The sequence below is a fragment of the Papio anubis genome, chromosome 11, assembly GCF_008728515.1.
Source record: "Papio anubis isolate 15944 chromosome 11, Panubis1.0, whole genome shotgun sequence".
NCBI lineage: Eukaryota > Metazoa > Chordata > Mammalia > Primates > Cercopithecidae > Papio > Papio anubis.
In genome coordinates, this window is record NC_044986.1 from 116537528 (window position 1) to 116555109 (window position 17582).

Genomic DNA, 17582 nt, shown 5'->3' on the forward strand with positions numbered 1-17582 from the left:
GTAATCATCTTTTCTTTTGTGTATTAGCTACTTGTATATCGTCTTTGGAGATATGTCTACTCAGGTCCTTTGGTCGTCTTTAAATTTTTATTTTTAAATTATATTTTCATTTTATCTTTGAGTTGTGGAAGTTCTCAATATGTTCTGGACTCTAGTCCCTTATCTAATAAAGGATTTGTACATTTCTTCCATTCTGTGTGGCCTTTTACTTTACTGATTGTGTCTTTTGAAGGATAAAAAGTTTAAACTTTGATGAAGTCATGCCTGAATATTTTTCTTTCATTGCTTTTTGTGCTTTTGATGTTCATTGCTAAAAAATCATTGCCTACGCCAAGGTCATGAAAATTTACATTTAGATCTTTGACCAGTTTTGAGTTAATTTTTAAATATGATGTGAGGTAATGACACTTTTTTTTTTTTTTTTAAGACGGGATCTCACTGTCTCTCTCAGACTGGAGTGCAGTGGTGCAATCATAGCTCACCGAAGCCTCCACCTCCAGGGCTCAAGCAATCCTCCTGATTGCATGAACGTGATTGAAAGTAGGGTAGGTTGGAGGAAGGTTCCAGGCAGAAAGAATAGCATACGCAAAGTCCCAAAGGGAGACATGCAACTGTTTGAACAATACTGAAAATAGGTCACTTTTGCTTTCATGGGCAGGGCTACAAGTGGTAGGGAGTAAAAGGCAGGGTAGTTAAAAATAGAAGTGTCAGTAGAGGGGCATGGGCAGTGAATGATACAGATCTCAAGAGTACTAATAAGCAGTTAAAGACTTTCTCCTGAGTAAAGTGAGGGGGTTAGCATATTTTTACCAGGAGAATGGCATGATCTGATTTGCATAACAAGGTTCACACCAACATCAGTGGGTTGGTGAGGTTTAAGAATGAAGTCAGGCAAACAGGTTAACAGGCTGCTACAAAGATTTGTGCTTTCCAATGCTTAATTTTCCTACAAAGTATGCATTTTGTCCTAGGCCCGCACCATGTTTATGTGCAAAAATGAGTGTTCTAAAAATGACTCCCCATTCATGCTACTACTGTATGGCCACCTACTAACCTGCTAAAGTATAGTCTGTCATCTTTCAGGTAAAGTAGGTTCACACTTACATTTGGACAGTAAGAAATTTGTTATCCATATTGTTTAATATCTTGGATAATTTTTTTTAAATGTGCCATTTCTCATGGAGCTTTATAAAAACCAGTACTGGAGACTAATCAGATATACATGCCACTGTAGTAAGAATGAAGCAAAAAGTGTTTCTGCACTTTTATAGTGTGTGAGTTTCTTACCTGATAATGTGTTTCTTTTTAAGTGATGAACATAAGGAACTGGCAGTTTTAAATTAGGGATTATGCAAAGGGTAACCAAGAGGAACAGAAATCAAATACCTTTTGTTTAAAAGTAGCATTAAAAATGAGGCCAACAACCTGAGGCAGGTGACATGAGACTGATTATAAGAATATTGTGACAGTGTTTGTGTTAGTTAAAATACAGAAGCAATTTTTCTTTTTTTTTTTTTTTTTTAACCCTTATTACATCTTCTGTGTTTTACATATAGTCTTTTGGATTTTCTTTCTAGACAATTCTTTTTTTTTTTTTTTTTTTTTGAGACGGAGTTTCGCTCTATCGCCCAGGCTGGAGTGCAGTGGCCAGATCTCAGCTCACTACAAGCTCTGCCTCCCGGGTTCACGCCATTCTCCTGCCTCAGCCTCCCAAGTAGCTGGGACTACAGGCGCCCGCCACCTTGCCCGGCTAGTTTTTTTTTTTTTTTACTTTTTAGTAGAGACGGGGTTTCACCATATTAACCAGGATGGTCTCGATCTCCTGACCTCGTGATCCGCCCATCTCGGCCTCCCAAAGTGCTGGGATTACAGGCTTGAGCCACCGCGCCTGGCCAGAAGCAATTTTTCAAAAAGTATTTTTATAAGACTCCAGCATGGCTTAAAAAGATTAAAAGTTGGTTAAATCTATAGTAGTTATAATTGTAACTAAACCGCAAGGCAAAGAAAAAAATTAAGTTATCATTTAAACTAAACTGAGCTGGGTGAGGTGGTTCATGCCCAGCACTTTGGAAGGCAGAGGCAGATGGATCACTTGAGTTCAGGATTTTGAGAACAGCCTGGCCAACATGGTGAAACCCTGTCTCTACTAAAAATAGAAAAATTAGCCTGGTATGGTGGCGTGTGCCTGTAATCCCAGCTACCTGGGAGGCTGAGGCATGAGAATCTCTTGAACCTGGGAGGCACAGGTTGCAGTGATGGCGTCACTGCTGAGGCAGACAGATCACTTGAACTCAGGAGTTCGAGACCAGCCTGGCCAACACTCCAGCCTGGATGACACAACAAGACTCTGTTTCAAAAAAAAAAGAAAAGAAAAGAAAAGAAAAGAAAAAAAAGAAAACAAAGAAACTAAACTGGAAAGCAAAGGCAAAGAGCCATGGTCTGTTCCACAATCAGCTTGTGCAAAGATACACACATGCAGGATAGATTCCACAGCCATTCTGAGATATACCTTCTTAACCAGATAACCAACGAAAGGGCCAATATATGTTATGATTCTGGATTCCAGCAAAAGTTAAAAACCATCTTCAGTCCAATTAGAAATGCAGTGATTACTTAAATCTCTACTATCTAATTTCCATCTTTAAGGATGCCTGACAGTGACACCTGATTGAATAGCCAAGAAAACAAGTGCTGGAGTTCACTGAGGGGCTCAGACACTGGGGTGATGGTCTCACAGTAATCTTCATTGTAGTTCCAGGGCAAATTTACTTTCTCTGAAATTTTGAGCGAGACATTAAAACTGTCACCTCTGGTAATGTGGAAAATACTGAATGTACTGAATAGACTTGGAGTCTAGTTAAGGGGACTTCCAGGCAGAATATTGAAAATGCTATCTAGCTTCTGCTCATTGTCAATGACGAGTGCCAATGGAGAGCGTTGAAGAAAATAACACATTTTGTAGTTTTCCAGTAGAATTTGCAGGACATTTTAAAGTGCCCACGGCAGTCTTTCCAGTTAGCAAACTGAACTTAAAGCCTGGAAACAGCCTGGGGCAAAGGTTAAAATTAATCCACGGCTATGACTATCCAAGCCTTTATTCAGATTTTACAAAGATCCAAGGCCGTTCCACGAAGATACTTTCCAGAAGCCAGAGGCCTTGTAAATGTATGACAGCTGTGTCTGGCAGGCCCTCTCTGGTAAACAACAGAGATTCTAAAAATCTGAAGGATACTGTGCTAAAAACACATCAGAAATAGTGAAGGTAGAGAAGGACATACCCAAAATAAATGTGTGGGTGTGGCTTTTTCTAGTGGAGTGGATTATTGTTGCATAAGAAATCTATAAAGTTTTAGCAATTGTACCAGGTTAGATTAAAAGGGACAGAGAAAAGCCCAACTGAAATGAATATCGGGACCTCTAAGTTTTTATGAGCAGGAAGCAGGCTGAAAAAACTGCAGCTGGGAACATGGGTTATTATGAGAAAGAAAGCATGTCTCAGAGGGTGAAACAAAGGATTAGAACACAGACCCTGCAGTCACAGGGTTCTACCCTGGGTGCAATATGGGGCCCTAAACGGAGATAATTGACTAGTGTCCTGCTAGGTTTAATATTGCTACAGGCCAGGGACTGCCATGTATGGCCTGTTTCCTCTCTTTGAATTGAATTGGATATTGCTGTCATATAAAAGCATGCCCTGCCCTCCATTTTGTGTTGGGTATATGGAAAGCAAATAACTTGTCTTTTTGGTTAATAGGCCTTTAAGCCAAGAGAAGACATACCTGAGCCATTGAACCAGAAGGGCTGAGCCCCACCTGGATCTGATGCAGATTAAAATATCCTGGACCTTGGGCCTGAGCTTGGAATGGAATAAGACCTTTGAGGATCTTCTTGGAGAGTGAGTATGTTTTGCAAAAGGGAGAAATGGAAATAATTTGTGCTCAAAAATTGGACTATGGAAGCTTGAGGTCAGTGAAGACATCACTACACAAGCTTTGGTACTCCTGCCATCAAGACATAAAGACAGTTTTCTTTCCCTTTAAATCAAGGCAGGCTTGGACTGCTTTGACCAATAGAGTATGCCACAAGTGTCCCACGGAATGGGACAGAAGTGGCCTCATGTGACTTTTGAGCCTGGATCATAAAACACCATGAAGCTTATGCCGTGTTCCATGGGTTGTACCAATAAGAGCCCCGATCTACTAGATAAGCCTCCTGGGGATGCCATGTACTTTTTCCTTATATGTTACAATTATCTTAAGGAAAGAGTGATGCCAACTATAACATGACGCAGCGATTTTGGGAAACGTTTTGCATATTACTTTTCTATTTTGAATTAAATTTTAGATTCACTTTCAATTCCTTTTTTTTTTTTTCTTTGAATCTCAGTGTTCTTCAAAGAGAAACAACAACAAAAAGAAACAAAGAAAATCATATTTGGGCTTAGAGTGTAGTTAGTATCTTAGTTCTGGCTGATATAACAAAGTGCTATAAACGGGGTAACTTCTAAACAACAGAAATTTATTTCTCACAGCTCTGGAGGCTGCAAGTCTGAGATCAGGCTGCCCACACGGTCAGGCTGTGATGAGGGCCTTCTTCTGGGTTGCAGATGGCTGTCTTCTTGTATCCTCACATGGTAGAAAGAGGGTGTAAGAGCTCTTGGGTTTCTTTCCATAAGGGCACTAATCCCATTCATGGGAATTCTACCCTCCTGGTTTAATGATATCTTAAAGGCCCCACCTCTTAATACCATCACCTTGGGTATTAGAATTTTAACATATCAATTTGGGAGAACACAAATGTTCAATCCACTGCAGTTAGCTTAGAGATTTGCAAGGAAACCTCATTAGAGGGCTTGATCATATAGGTAATAACCTTCCACAGTTTGTGTTTTAATGAAAAGAATAATATGAGAGTCAGCCCGGATACCTGTGTTCCTTCCTTACTCTCTCACTTAATTAACATGTAAAGTTCTCAGTTTTTCCATCTTTAAAATAAACATATTTCATAACTGCTATGGTTTAACCTTAAGTCCCCACCCAGATCTCATCTTGAATTGTAATCCCCAGGTGTTAAGGGAGGAACCAGGTGGGAAGTGATTGGATTATGGGGGCGGTTTTCCCCATGCTGTTCTCATAATAGTGAGTGAGTCCTCATGAGATCTGATGGTTTTATATAATAAATGGTAGTTTTTCCTGTGCTCGCTCACACTCTGTCTCACCTGCTGCCATTAAGATGTGCCTTTGCTTCTCTCTCACCCTCCACCACGACTGTAAGTTTCCTGAGGTCTCCCCAGCCATATGGAACCGCGAGTCAACTAATCTCTTTGCTTTATAAATTACCAAGTCTCCAGTATGTCTTTATAGCAGTATGAGAACAGACTAATACAATCGTATAGCAACTGTTGTAAAAGTTGACTAGTATAAAATTGTATGACTTTGCAAACTGTGTCTCTATATAGAAATAGTAATTGCGAGCATCAGTCACACCAGCTGATTTTCATTTTGGTAAGCTGACATTCTCCACCTTGCCTCACTCCCCGGACTGTGCCCCTTACTACTTCATCCAAATCACCTGAAGGGTTCTTGTAAACACAGATTGCTGAGTCCCAACACCAGTGTTTCGAAATCAGCAGGTCTGTGGTGGGGCCCTAGAATTTGCATTTCTACCAAGTTTCCAGATGATGTTGATGTTGCTGGTAAGAACTGCTTGAAAACCACAGATTCAGCAGGTAAAATGAGCCAGGTTTTGTTTGTTGTTATTGTTTTTCTTTTTTTAAAGTAAGCAATAAGCATAGTGGGAGTGACCTCTGGTCATGTTTGCATGGGTCCTACCCAAAAGGCAGATGACATTGTTTACCCTTAAAACGTGTTTCTTTCCTTCTTCTTTTTTTTTTTTTTTTTTTGTTATTTACTTTGCTCTTGCTAAAACATCATGTTTGAACAAGTAAAATCATTCTTTTTATCCACTTGTATCTTTCAAAATCAAGAACGTAAGCTCCATGAAGCCAGAGATTTTACCTGGCCTTATTTATTCTTTTATTTTTACCTAGTGTCTAGAAAGTAACTGGTGTAAAATAACCATTAAATAAATATTTGGAGAAAGAATCAATAAAGCATTATACTTAGACATAAGGTAAAAATAGAGAAAGTGAATAATAGTAATTAAAAGCTCATTACTAATTTAAATTATTAATTTATGAACTAGTTTTTTTAATTTAACAAATTCATCCTGTTTTATCTTTTTTTTCAATTTTATTTTATTTTGGATTCAGAGAGTATAGGTGCATGTTTCTTTTTTTTTTTTTTTTTTTTTTTTTTTTTTTTAATTAATTTATTATTATTATACTGTAAGTTGTAGGGTACATGTGCATAGCGTGCAGGTTTGTTATATGTATACTTGTGCCTTGTTGGTGTGCTGCACCCATCAACTCGTCATTTACATCAGGTATAACTCCCAGTACAATCCCTCCCCCTCCCCCCTCCCCATGATAGGCCCGGTGTGTGATGTTCCCCTTCGAGGAGTCCAAGTGATCTCATTGTTCAGTTCCCACCTATGGTGAGAACATGCGGTGTTTGGTTTTTCTGTTCTTGTGATGGTTTGCTAAGAATGATGGATTCCAGCTGCATCCATGTCCCTACAAAGGACACAAACTCATCCTTTATGGCTGCATAGTATTCCATGGTGTATATGTGCCCACCTTAATCAATCTGTCACTGATGGACATTTGGGTTGATTCAAGTCTTTGCTATTGTGAATAGTGCTGCAATAAACATCACGTGTGCATGTGTCTTTAGAGCAGCATAATTTATAATCCTTTGGGTATATACCCAGTAATGGGATAAGCTGGGTCATATGGTACATCTAGTTCTAGATCAGCGAGGAATGCTTCATACTGTTTTCCATAATGGTTGAACTAGTTTACAATCCACCAACAGTGTAAAAGTGTTCCTATTTCTCCACATCCTCTCCAGCACCTGTTGTTTCCTGACTTTTAATGATGTAAATTCTAACTGGTGTGAGATGGTATCTCATTGTGGTTTTGATTTGCATTTCTCTGATGGCCAGTGATGAGCATTTTTCATGTGTTTGTTGGCTGTATGAATGTCTTCTTTTTGAGAAATGTCTATTCATATCAGCTGCCCGCACTTTTGATAGGGTTGTTTTGTTTTTTTTCTTGTAAATTTGTTTTGAGTTCTTTGTAGGTTCTGGATATTAGCCCTTTGTCAGATGAGTAGATTGCAAATTTTCTCCCATTCTGTAGGTTGCCTGTTCACTCTGATGGTAGTTTCTTCTTTTGCTGTGCAGAAGCTCTTTAGTTTAATGAGATCCCATTTGTCCGAATTTTGGCTTTTGCTGCGTTGCTTTTGGTGTTTTTAGACATGAAGTCTTTACCCATGCCTATGTGTCCTGAATGGAGTACTACCTAGGTTTTCCTCTAGGATTTTTATGGTATTAGGTCCTAACATTTAAGTCTCTAATCCATCTTGAATTAATTTTCGTATAAGGAGGTAAGGGAAGGATCAGTTTCAGCTTTCTACTTATGGCTAGCCAATAATTTTCCCAGCACCATTTATTAAATAGGAATCCTTTCCCCATTTCTTGTTTCTCTCAGGTTTGTAAAGATCAGATGGCTGTAGATGTGTGTGGTATTATTTCTGAGGACTCTGTTCTGTTCCATTGGTCTATATCTCTGTTTGGTACCAGTACCATGCTGTTTTAGTTACTGTAGCCTTGTAGTATATTTTACCCCAGAAGTCGGAGTAGCGTGATGCCTCAGCTTTGTTCTTTTGACTTAGGATTGTCTTGGAGATCTGTGGGCTCTTTTGGTTCCATATGAACTTTAAAGCAGTTTTTTCCAATTCTGTGAAGAAACTCATTGGTAGCTTGATGGGGATGGCATTGAATCTATAAATTACCTTGGGCAGTATGGCCATTTTCCTGATATTGATTCTTCCTATCCATAGGCATGGTATGTTCTTCCATTTGTTTGTGTCCTCTTTTATTTCACTGAGCAGTGGTTTGTAGTTCTCCTTGAAGAGGTCCTTTACATCCCTTGTAAGTTGGATTCCTAGGTATTTGATTCTCTTTGAAACCCAGTGTGAATGGAAGTTCATTCCTGATTTGGCTCTCTGTTTGTGTCTGTTACTGGTGTATAAGAATGCTTGTGATTTTTGCATTAATTTTTGTATCCTGAGACTTTGCACGAGTTGTATCAGCTTAAGGAGGATTTTGGGCTGAGACAATGGGGTTTTCTAAATATACAATCATGTCATCTGCAAAAGAGGACAGAATTTGACTATTTCTTTTCCTAACTGAATACCCTGATTTCTTTCTCTTGCCTAGTACCTAGCCAGAACTGTACTATGTTGAATAGGAGTGGTGAGAGAGGGCATCATCTTGTGCCAGTGTTCAAAGGAATTTTCAGGTTTTTGCCCATTCAGTATGATATTGGCTGTGGGTTTATCATAAATAGCTCTTATTGTTTTGAGTGCGTTCCATCAATGCCGAATTTATTGGCGTTTTTAGCATGAAGGGCTGTTGAATTTTTGTCAAAGCCTTTTCTGCATCTAATGAATAACCATATGGTTCTTGTCTTTAGTTCTGTTTATATGCTGGATTATGTTTATTGATTTCTTGAATGTTAGACCAGCCTTGCATCCCAGGGGGATGAAGCCCACTTGATCATGGTGGATAGCTTTTGATGTGTTGCTGAATCGGTTTGCCAGTATTTTATTGAAGTTTTGCATCGTGTTCATCAGGGATATTGGTCTAAAAATTCTCTTTTTGTTAATATCTCTGCTGACTTTGGTATCAGGATGATGCTGGCCTCATAAAATGAGTTAGGAAAGATTCCCTCTTTTTCTGATTGGAACCGTTTCCAGAAGGAATGGTACCAACTCCTCCTTCACTCGGTGAATTCAGCTGTGAATCCATCTGGTCTGGACTTTTTTTTTTGGTTGGTAGGCTATTAATTGTTGCCTCAATTTCCAAGAGTGCTATTGAGTCTATTCAGAGTTCAACTTCTTCCTGGTTTAGTCTTGGAAGAGTGTAAGTGTCAGGAAATTATCCATTTCTTCTAGATTTTCCAGTTTATTTGCGTAGAAATTGTTTATAGTATTCTCTGATGGTAGTTTGTATTTCTGTGGGGTGATTGGTGATATCCCTTTATCATTTTTAATTCAAATTCATTTGATTCTTCTCTCTTTTCTTCTTTATTAGTCTTGCTAGTGGTCTGTCAATTTTGTTGATCTTTTCAAAAACCAACTCCTGGATTCATTGATTTTTTGGAGGGTTTTCAATGTCTCTATCTCCTTCAGTTCTGCTCTGATCTTAGTTATTTCTAGCCTTCTGCTAGCTTTCCGAATGTGTTTGCTCTTGCTTCTCTAATTCTTTTAATTGCGATGTTAGAGTGTCAATTTTAGATCTTTCCTGCTTTCTCTTGTGGGCATTTTAGTGCTATAAGAGATTTTCCCTCTACACACTGCTTTAAATGTGTCCCAGAGATTCTGGTATGTTGTATCTTTGTTCTCATTGGTTTCAAAGAACATCTTTATTTCTGCCTTCATTTAGATTTATGTGCCCAGTAGTCATTCAGGAGCAGGTTGTTTCCAGTTTCCATGTAGTTGAGCGGTTTTGATTGAGTTTCTTAGTCCTGAGTTCTAGTTTGATTGCACTGTGGTCTGAGAGACCAGTTTGTAATAATTTCTGTTCTTGTACATTTTGCTGGTGCTTTACTTCCATTACTTAGTCCAATTTTGGAATAGAGATACGATGTGGTGCTGAGAAGAATGTATATTCTGTTGATTTGGGGTGGAAGTTCTATAGATGTCTGTTGGAGTCTGCCTTGCGCAGAGATGAGTTCAATTCCTGGATATCCTTGTTAACTTTCTGTCTCGTTGATCTGTCTAATGTGTTATTGACAGTGGAGTGTTAGAAATTCCTCCCATTATTGTGCCTTAGAGTCTAGGAATCTCTTTGTAAGTCTCTAAGGACTTGCTTTGTGAATCTAGGTGCTCCTGTATTGGGTGCATATATATTTAGAGTAGTTAGCTCTTCCTGTTGAATTAGTCCCTTTACCATTATATAATGGCCTTCTTTGTCTCTTTTGATCTTTGATGGTTTAAAGTCTGTTTTATCAGAGACTAGTATTGCAACCCCAGCTTTTTTGTTCTCCATTTGCTTGGTAAATCTTCCTCCATCCCTTTATTTTGAGCCTATGTATGTCTCTGCGTGTGAGATGGGTCTCCTGAATACAGCAGACTGATGGGTCTTGACTCTTTATCAGTTTGCCAGTCTGTGTCTCTTAATTGGGCATTTTAGTTATTTACATTTAAAAGGTTAAGATTGTTATGTGTGAACCCAGTCCTGCCATTATGATATTAACTGGTTATTTTAGCCATTAGTTGATATAGTTTCTTCCCTAGCCTCGATGGTGCTTTACATTTTGGCATGTTTTGAGATGGCTGGTACCCGGTTGTTCCTTTCCATGTTTAGTACTTCCTTCCAGGGTCTCTTGTAAGGCAGGCCTAGTGGTGACAAAATCTCTAAGCATTTGCTTATCTGTAAAGGATTTTATTTCTCTTCACTTATGAAACTTAGTTTGGCTGGATATGAGAAAGAGTACAGGTTTTAAAATTCTTTTCTTTAAGGAGAATGTTGAATATTGGCCCCCACTCTCTTCTGGCTTGGAGTTTCTGCCGAGATCACTGTAAGTCTGATGGGCTTCCCTTTGTGGGTAACCAGGCTGCCTCTGTTGGGTTGCTGTTTCCAAAGCAGTCTGACATTGTAGGTTGCTCTTTGTGGGGAGTATCTTTGTGGCGTTCTCTGTATTTCCTGGATTTGAATGTTGGCCTGCCCTACTAGGTTGGGGAAGTTCTCTGGATGATATCTGAAGAGTGTTTTTCCAACTTGGTTCCATTTCCCCCCTCACTTTCAGGGCACCCCAATCAGGCGTGAATTTGGTCTTTTTACATAATCCCATGCTAACTTGCAGGCTTTGTTCATTTCTTTTCCTTCTTTTTCTTTTTATACTCTTCTCTCTTCATTTCATTCATTTGATCCTCCATTCGCTGATACTCTTTCTTCCAGTTGATCGAGTCGGTTACTGAAGCTTGTGCATTTGTCCGTGTTTCGTCATCATGCTTTCATCTTTCATTTCGTTATGACCTTCTCTGCATTAATTAGTCTAGCCGTCAATTCTTCCACTTTTTTTCAAGATTTTTAGTTTCTTTGCGCTGGGTACGTAATTCATCCTTTAGCTCTGAAATTTGATGGACTGAAGCCTTCTTCTCATAAGTCAGGGTCATTACTCCGTCCAGCTTTTGATCCGTTGCTGGCGATGAGCTCGCGGCCCCTTTGCGGGGAGATGGCTCTTGTTTTGAATTTCCAGCTTTTCACCTTCCCTGCTTTTTCCCCATCTTTGTGGTTTTATCTGCCTCTAGTCTTTGATAGTAGGTGATGTACTGATGGGGTTTTGGTGTGTCCTTCCTGTTTGATAGTTTCCTTCTAACAGTCAGGACCCTCAGCTGTAGGTCTGTTGGGGTAGCAGGGTCCTCAGACCCTGTTTGCCTGGGTATCAGCAGCAGAGACTGCAGAAGATAGAATATTTCTGAACAGCAGTGTACCTGTCTGATTCTTGCTTTGGAAGCTTCCTCTCAGGGGTGTACTCCTCCCTGTGAGGTGTGGTCAATCAGACTGCCCTAGTGGGGGATGTCTCCCAGTTAGGCTACTCAGGGGTCAGGGACCCTTGAGAGCAGAGAGTCTGTCCTTACCAGATCTCAACCTCCAGTGTTGGGGAGATCCACTGCTCTCTTCAAAGCTGTCAGACAGAGTTGTTTGGGTCTGCAGAGGTATCTGCTGCTTTTGTTGTTGTTGCTGTGCCCTGCCCCAGAGGTGGAGTCTGCAGAGACAGGCAGGTTTCCTTGAGCTGTGAGAGGAAGCAGTTCGAGCTTCCCAGCAGCTTTGTTTTACCTGCACTTAGGCTGGGCAATGGCGGGGCCCCTCCCCAGCCTGCGCTGCTGCCTTGCAGTGAATCACAGGCTGGCGTGATAGCAATGAGGGAGGCTCCGTGGGTGTGGGACCCTCCCAGCCAGGTGTGGGATATGATCTCCTGGTGTTCCTGTTTGCTCAGCGCCCAGTATTAGGGGTGGGAGTTACCCGATTCTCCAGGTGGTGTGTCTCCAGTTCCCTGGCTAGGAAAAGGGATTCCCTTCCCCCCTTGCGGCTTCCAGGTGAGAGCAATGCCTGCAGCCCTGCTTCAGTCTAAGCTGTGAGTCGGGCTGCAGCAGCCCCAGTACCGATCTTCGGCACTCCCCAGTGAGATGAACCCAGTGCCTCAGTTGAAAATGCCCGAAATCACCCAGTGTGCATGTATTAAGCTGGCTGGGAGTTGAAGACTGGAGCTGCTCCTATTAAACCATCTTGCTCCGCCCAGGTGCATGTGTTTCTTATGTGAATATATTGTGTACTGGTTGGAATTGGGCTTCTAGTATACTTATTACCCAAATTGTGAACATTGTACCCCATATGTAATTTTTCAACCCTAACCCACTTCCTAACTCTTTTGGAGTCCCCAGTGTCTATTATTTCCATTTTTATGTCTCTTTGTGTCCATTGCTTACCTCCCACTTATAAGTGAGAACATGGGTTATTTAATTCTCTGTTTCAGAGTTAGTTCACTTAGAATAATGGCCTCCAACTTCATTTATGATGCCGCAAAGGACAAAACTTCATTCTTTTTTATGGCTGAATAGTATTATTTGGTTTATATAGACCACAGTTTCTTTATCCAGTCAACTACTGATGGAAACTTAGGTTGGTTCCATGACTTTGTTATTGTAAACAGTAAAGCAATGAACATATGAGAACAGGCATCTTTTTTATATAGTGATTTATTTTTCTTTGTGTATATACCCAGTTGTGGAATTGCTGAGTCAAATGGCAATCCTATTTTTTATTCTTTGAGAGATCTCCATAGTGTCTTCCATAGAGGTTGAACTAATTTAAATTTCCACCAACAATGTGTAAGCTTTCCCTTTTCTCTGCATCCCCACCAACATCTGTTGTCTTTTGACTTTTTAATAATAGTCATTCTAACTGATGTGATAGTATCTAATTGTGCTTTTAATTTGCATTTCTCTGATGATTACTGATACTGTGCATTTTTCACGTGTTTGTTGGCCGCTTATATTTCTTCTTTTGATAAATATCCATTCATGTCCTTTGCCCAGTTTTTAATGGGGTTATTTTCTTTTTCTTGTTGAGTTGTTTTATCCCTTAAAGGGGTATTTAATTAAAAATTAGTAACAATAATAAAGTGTAACTAACATTTTAAATGCTTAGAATGTATCAGATGATATTTTAACAATTTTAAATTTATTAACTCTAACCTTAAAAAACTGCCCCATAAAGGAGGAATGCAAAATAATTTCCCATTAGAGATGGCTAGAGCTGAGGCACGGTGGTTAAATAACATGCAAATAATGCAGATTTATACAATCAGTTTCTCATTTACAAAATTATTTGAAGTGTAAGAAACATATAGTATGCTATAAATATGGAAACTCTGGAACTATGAAATTTAAATTAGAACACAAAGTCAAGATTTCAAATTTTGTTGTGTACGAGGCAGAGAGATGGGTGCAGATGGAACATAGTAATGAAGGCTATTTGACTTTCCTTCCCAGCAAGAAAAACAAAAGCTGTTCAAGTTCACAGGTTAATACATTCTCTTCCAACAGAATGACCTGGGGTTTGCTTTACTTGTTGAGTTACCAAGATGAACTGGCAGAGAAATTGTATCTTAACTGAATCTCTAATAATGCAATGAAGAGAACTTGTAGAATTAAATTAGAATAAAGAGAGAATTACTTTGTGAACAGCCACCCATGACAATATATATAATAAAGGCAAATATCAAATGCCCAAATATGATGCAAATGTTGAAGAGGTTGGGTAATAAGAACAGAAATCCAGAATGAGTAGTTCGGGAGAAAACCTGGGCACCTTTCTGGGACAGGTGCTGGCCCCAACCCTAGACTTCTTAGGAGTGGTGAGGTGAGTGGAGAGACATACACAGAGAGTAATGGCTATGGTTTCAATGCTTGTGCCCCCTCCAAAGTTCATGTTGAAATTTAATCCCCAGTGTAACAATTTTATGAGGTGGGGCCTTTAGGAGGTGAGTAGAGGTGGGAGTAGTACCCTTTTGAAAGGGCTTGCAGGAGTGAGTTCAGCTCCTTTTGCCATCTGTCCTGTCCAGGTTAGGAGGACACCATTTTGCCCTCTGTCCCTTCCAACTTCGGAGGACACCTTCCAAGGTGGCTTTCTAGGTGCCACCTTGGAAGCAGAGAGCAGCCCCCACAAGACACTAAACCTGTTGGCATCCTCATTTTGGACTTTCCAGCTTCTAGAACTGTGAAGAAATAAATTTATGTTCTTTATTCGTTGCCCAGTTTCAGGTATTTCATTATAGGAACCCAAATGGACAAAGACAGTAATATTTATATAAAAATAGGTATGCCCATTTATTATTTTTATCCTTTGGAGTTTACCAGTATCTATTTATGCTGTGTTTTCAGGGGAGTAAACAAAAGATACTCTCCAAAAAATGATTTAAACAGTTACTAAGGGCAAGAGCCATAACGAACCATCTTCATTTTCTGCCATATGTCTAGCACTGTGTATAAAGTTGTCCTTCAAAAATTATGTGCTGAGTGACTGAATAAGTGAAACTTAATACTTTAAAAAGGCCTCATCAAAATAAGCAGACATTCATAAACAGCTATAACATAAGATGTATCAAAAATATCAGAACCTCAAAAATAGAAATCATTTACACCTGGTAATAAACATAATCTTTATGACAGAGGGGAAATTTGAGCTATGTCTTTTCCAGATCCATAAATCATTAATTTCTGAAGGTATTTGTGCTTTGACATACCATTTTTTTCTTACTCAAATTGACTCTATTCGGTACAGATAAAATGTTTTTTCAAAGATACGTAGCTTTTCCTCACTGTCTTTTTTTTGCACCAAACATATGACATTATTTCTATCTTAGGTGCTTTAATTATTTAGTTAAGTGGTAATGTGAAGTAGTTCCCCTGTGATCCACACTCTTCCCAGTCACAGGGTAGTTAAAAAATGCTATTACTGAAGCTCTCCCATTTGTAAGTTGAGTTTTTTTGTTTTTGTTTTTGTTTTTAATAGTGCCTGCTAATGTGCTATTGTTAATATTATTGCCTAAGTTTTATTTTAGTTGGGGAATAAAATGGGAATGTCAGAAATACTGGTACCAAGCCAGTGATTCCTCTGAATAGGTGAACTGAATTAAGTTGAATTGATCCTGTGCCATTTCCCTACTTCATCACAAATTCAAATGATGGCTACATAACTATCCATACTAGAACCAAAATGCTTCATGAGTCTGAATTATCCAGAGAATTGTTAATGATGAAGGAACCAAGGAAACTTACACACTACAGAAACTTCTCATGGACAAGACAGTTAGCTTTTTAACAACGATTCAGCTATGTTCAGATAAACTCGTCCACCTTGTTTTAATAAGTTAACAATTGTGCAAGCAGAACAAGAAGTACATCAAGTTCCCTGTAGAAAGATTTGGTGCAGGGACAATTGTTTTACGTTATGTTTTAATTATATATGCTACACTTGCTTTTCAGTTACATTTGACAGTCTTTTTAAGTACTTATGCTTAGCCCCAAGGGTATTACTGAAGAAGGCAGGAGAAAACCCATATTTGCACAAATATGAAGCTAGTCTTAGTTCCTTGGGGAGATAAACCGTATCTTAGGTACCTCTAAACTACTAAAATATAGCATAGAACTTCCTTAGTAATGGATATATCTTGCAACCTTATGTGAGAGCTGAGCTAAAAAGTATAATACAATGTTTTCCTTCTAATGAATGAAGTTGAAAAATCTACAGGGATACAATATGGATCATGAATATGAGAGCGCATATAATAGACTGCATTTTCATGCAGTAGTATTCTATTTCTGGATTGCCTCAAGTAGTCACACCTCTATATGTAATTATTATTTTTGCTCTGTACTTACCATGGGAAACAGTTGGTTGATGTGCAATTCTTTTTGTTCCTGTATGAATTTTCTAGACTTGAAATGACCTGTACCATACAGAATAGGCAGTGGGGACTCTATTGCGTAACACCGATCAGGCTGTGCCATTTAATCTTCATGTTTGCACTATCAGCAGTATATTACATATGAAAAGTAAAATAGCTCTATAGGTTGGGCGTGGTGGCTCACGCCTGTAATTCCAGCACTTTGGGAGGCAGAGGCAGATGGAGCACAAGGTTGGGAGATGGAAACTGTATTGGCTAACACGGTAAAACCCCATCTCTACTAAAAAATACAAAAAATTAGCCATGTGCGGTGGCACGTGCCTGTAATCCTAGCTACTTGGGAGGCTGAGGTAGGAGAATTGCTTGAACCCGGGAGGCAGAGGTTGCAGTGAGCAGAGATCGTACCACTGCACTCCAGCCTAGGTGACAGAGAAAGACTCCATCCCAAAAATAAATAAATAAATAAATAAAATAAAAAATAACTCTATAAACTCCAACTCAACACAAAAATAAATATCCTACATTATTGAACCAGAATCATGCAGAATGGTCCAAGTCTCCTCTTACACTGAAGCTAGGAAATTAATGATGCTTTCAAAGATATTTTTTCAAAGTTTCAAATTTACATAATTTGATGACACAAGTATGTGGGTAAACATTTCCCAACTGCAGCAAAAACATTTTTGCTAAATCTATGGGTATCAGGAAAAAGTAAATCAACTAGCAGAAGAGCTTGGCTAACCATCTGCAAACACCTGGATTTCAGAAAGCTATCATTCACACTGGAATGACTGACTTGACAGTTAATACTAACCAGCTTTGTAGACTCTGAATTCAGGTTCATACAAGAGCACTTGATCAAGTAGCTGGCTTGGGGCACATGTATGTAAATAAACAGCATGAATGAAAATAAACCACAATTCATTTATATTTAACACACACGCAGCAAGAGTAGAAAGCAACCTTCTGTCCAAGTGCTTTGAAAAGATTTAACAGCCTTTGTTCCATTTCATGCTGTTGCTTGACAGGTCAAGGCATTGCAAATATTTGATGTTTCTAGATAATTATTTTTATGGCTGCTAATGGAAAACAAGGTTCAAAACACATAGCACTGCTCAGAGGCTTAGCCTTAATAGAAAGTCCAGAGCAAGAGCATTAAAATGAACAGAATAAGTATTATTGTCTTCTACTTTATTCGAGAGTTCAAGAGATGATACTGCACAACTACTGTTGCCTTGGGTGCTGCCTTTACTGTGTAGATTTCTGCTACCAGCTAGATGTCATGGGTCCTCTGGGAGGAACTCATAGGGTAAATATATTTTTAAGTCAACAGAAATGCTGACACTCTCAGAATGGGGCCTGAGTATTTACTATGAACTGCGGTTCTTTATTGGGTCAGGTGCTTTTGCAGTAAAAATGGCTTTACAAATATCCTGGTCTCATCAAAGGCAACCTGGTAAATGTTCCTTTCTCTGCAGTA

General features: G+C 39.1%; 1 long non-coding RNA gene across 1 annotated transcript in view; it reads left to right on the top strand.

Moving 5' to 3' along the window:
* Positions 1–17582, top strand: part of LOC110744075 — a 170060-nt gene that overhangs the window by 87040 nt on the left and 65438 nt on the right. The window contains exon 2 of the long non-coding RNA XR_002524176.2: positions 3755–3895. This is a non-coding gene — a long non-coding RNA (uncharacterized LOC110744075). The remainder of the gene's footprint in view (positions 1–3754; positions 3896–17582) is intronic.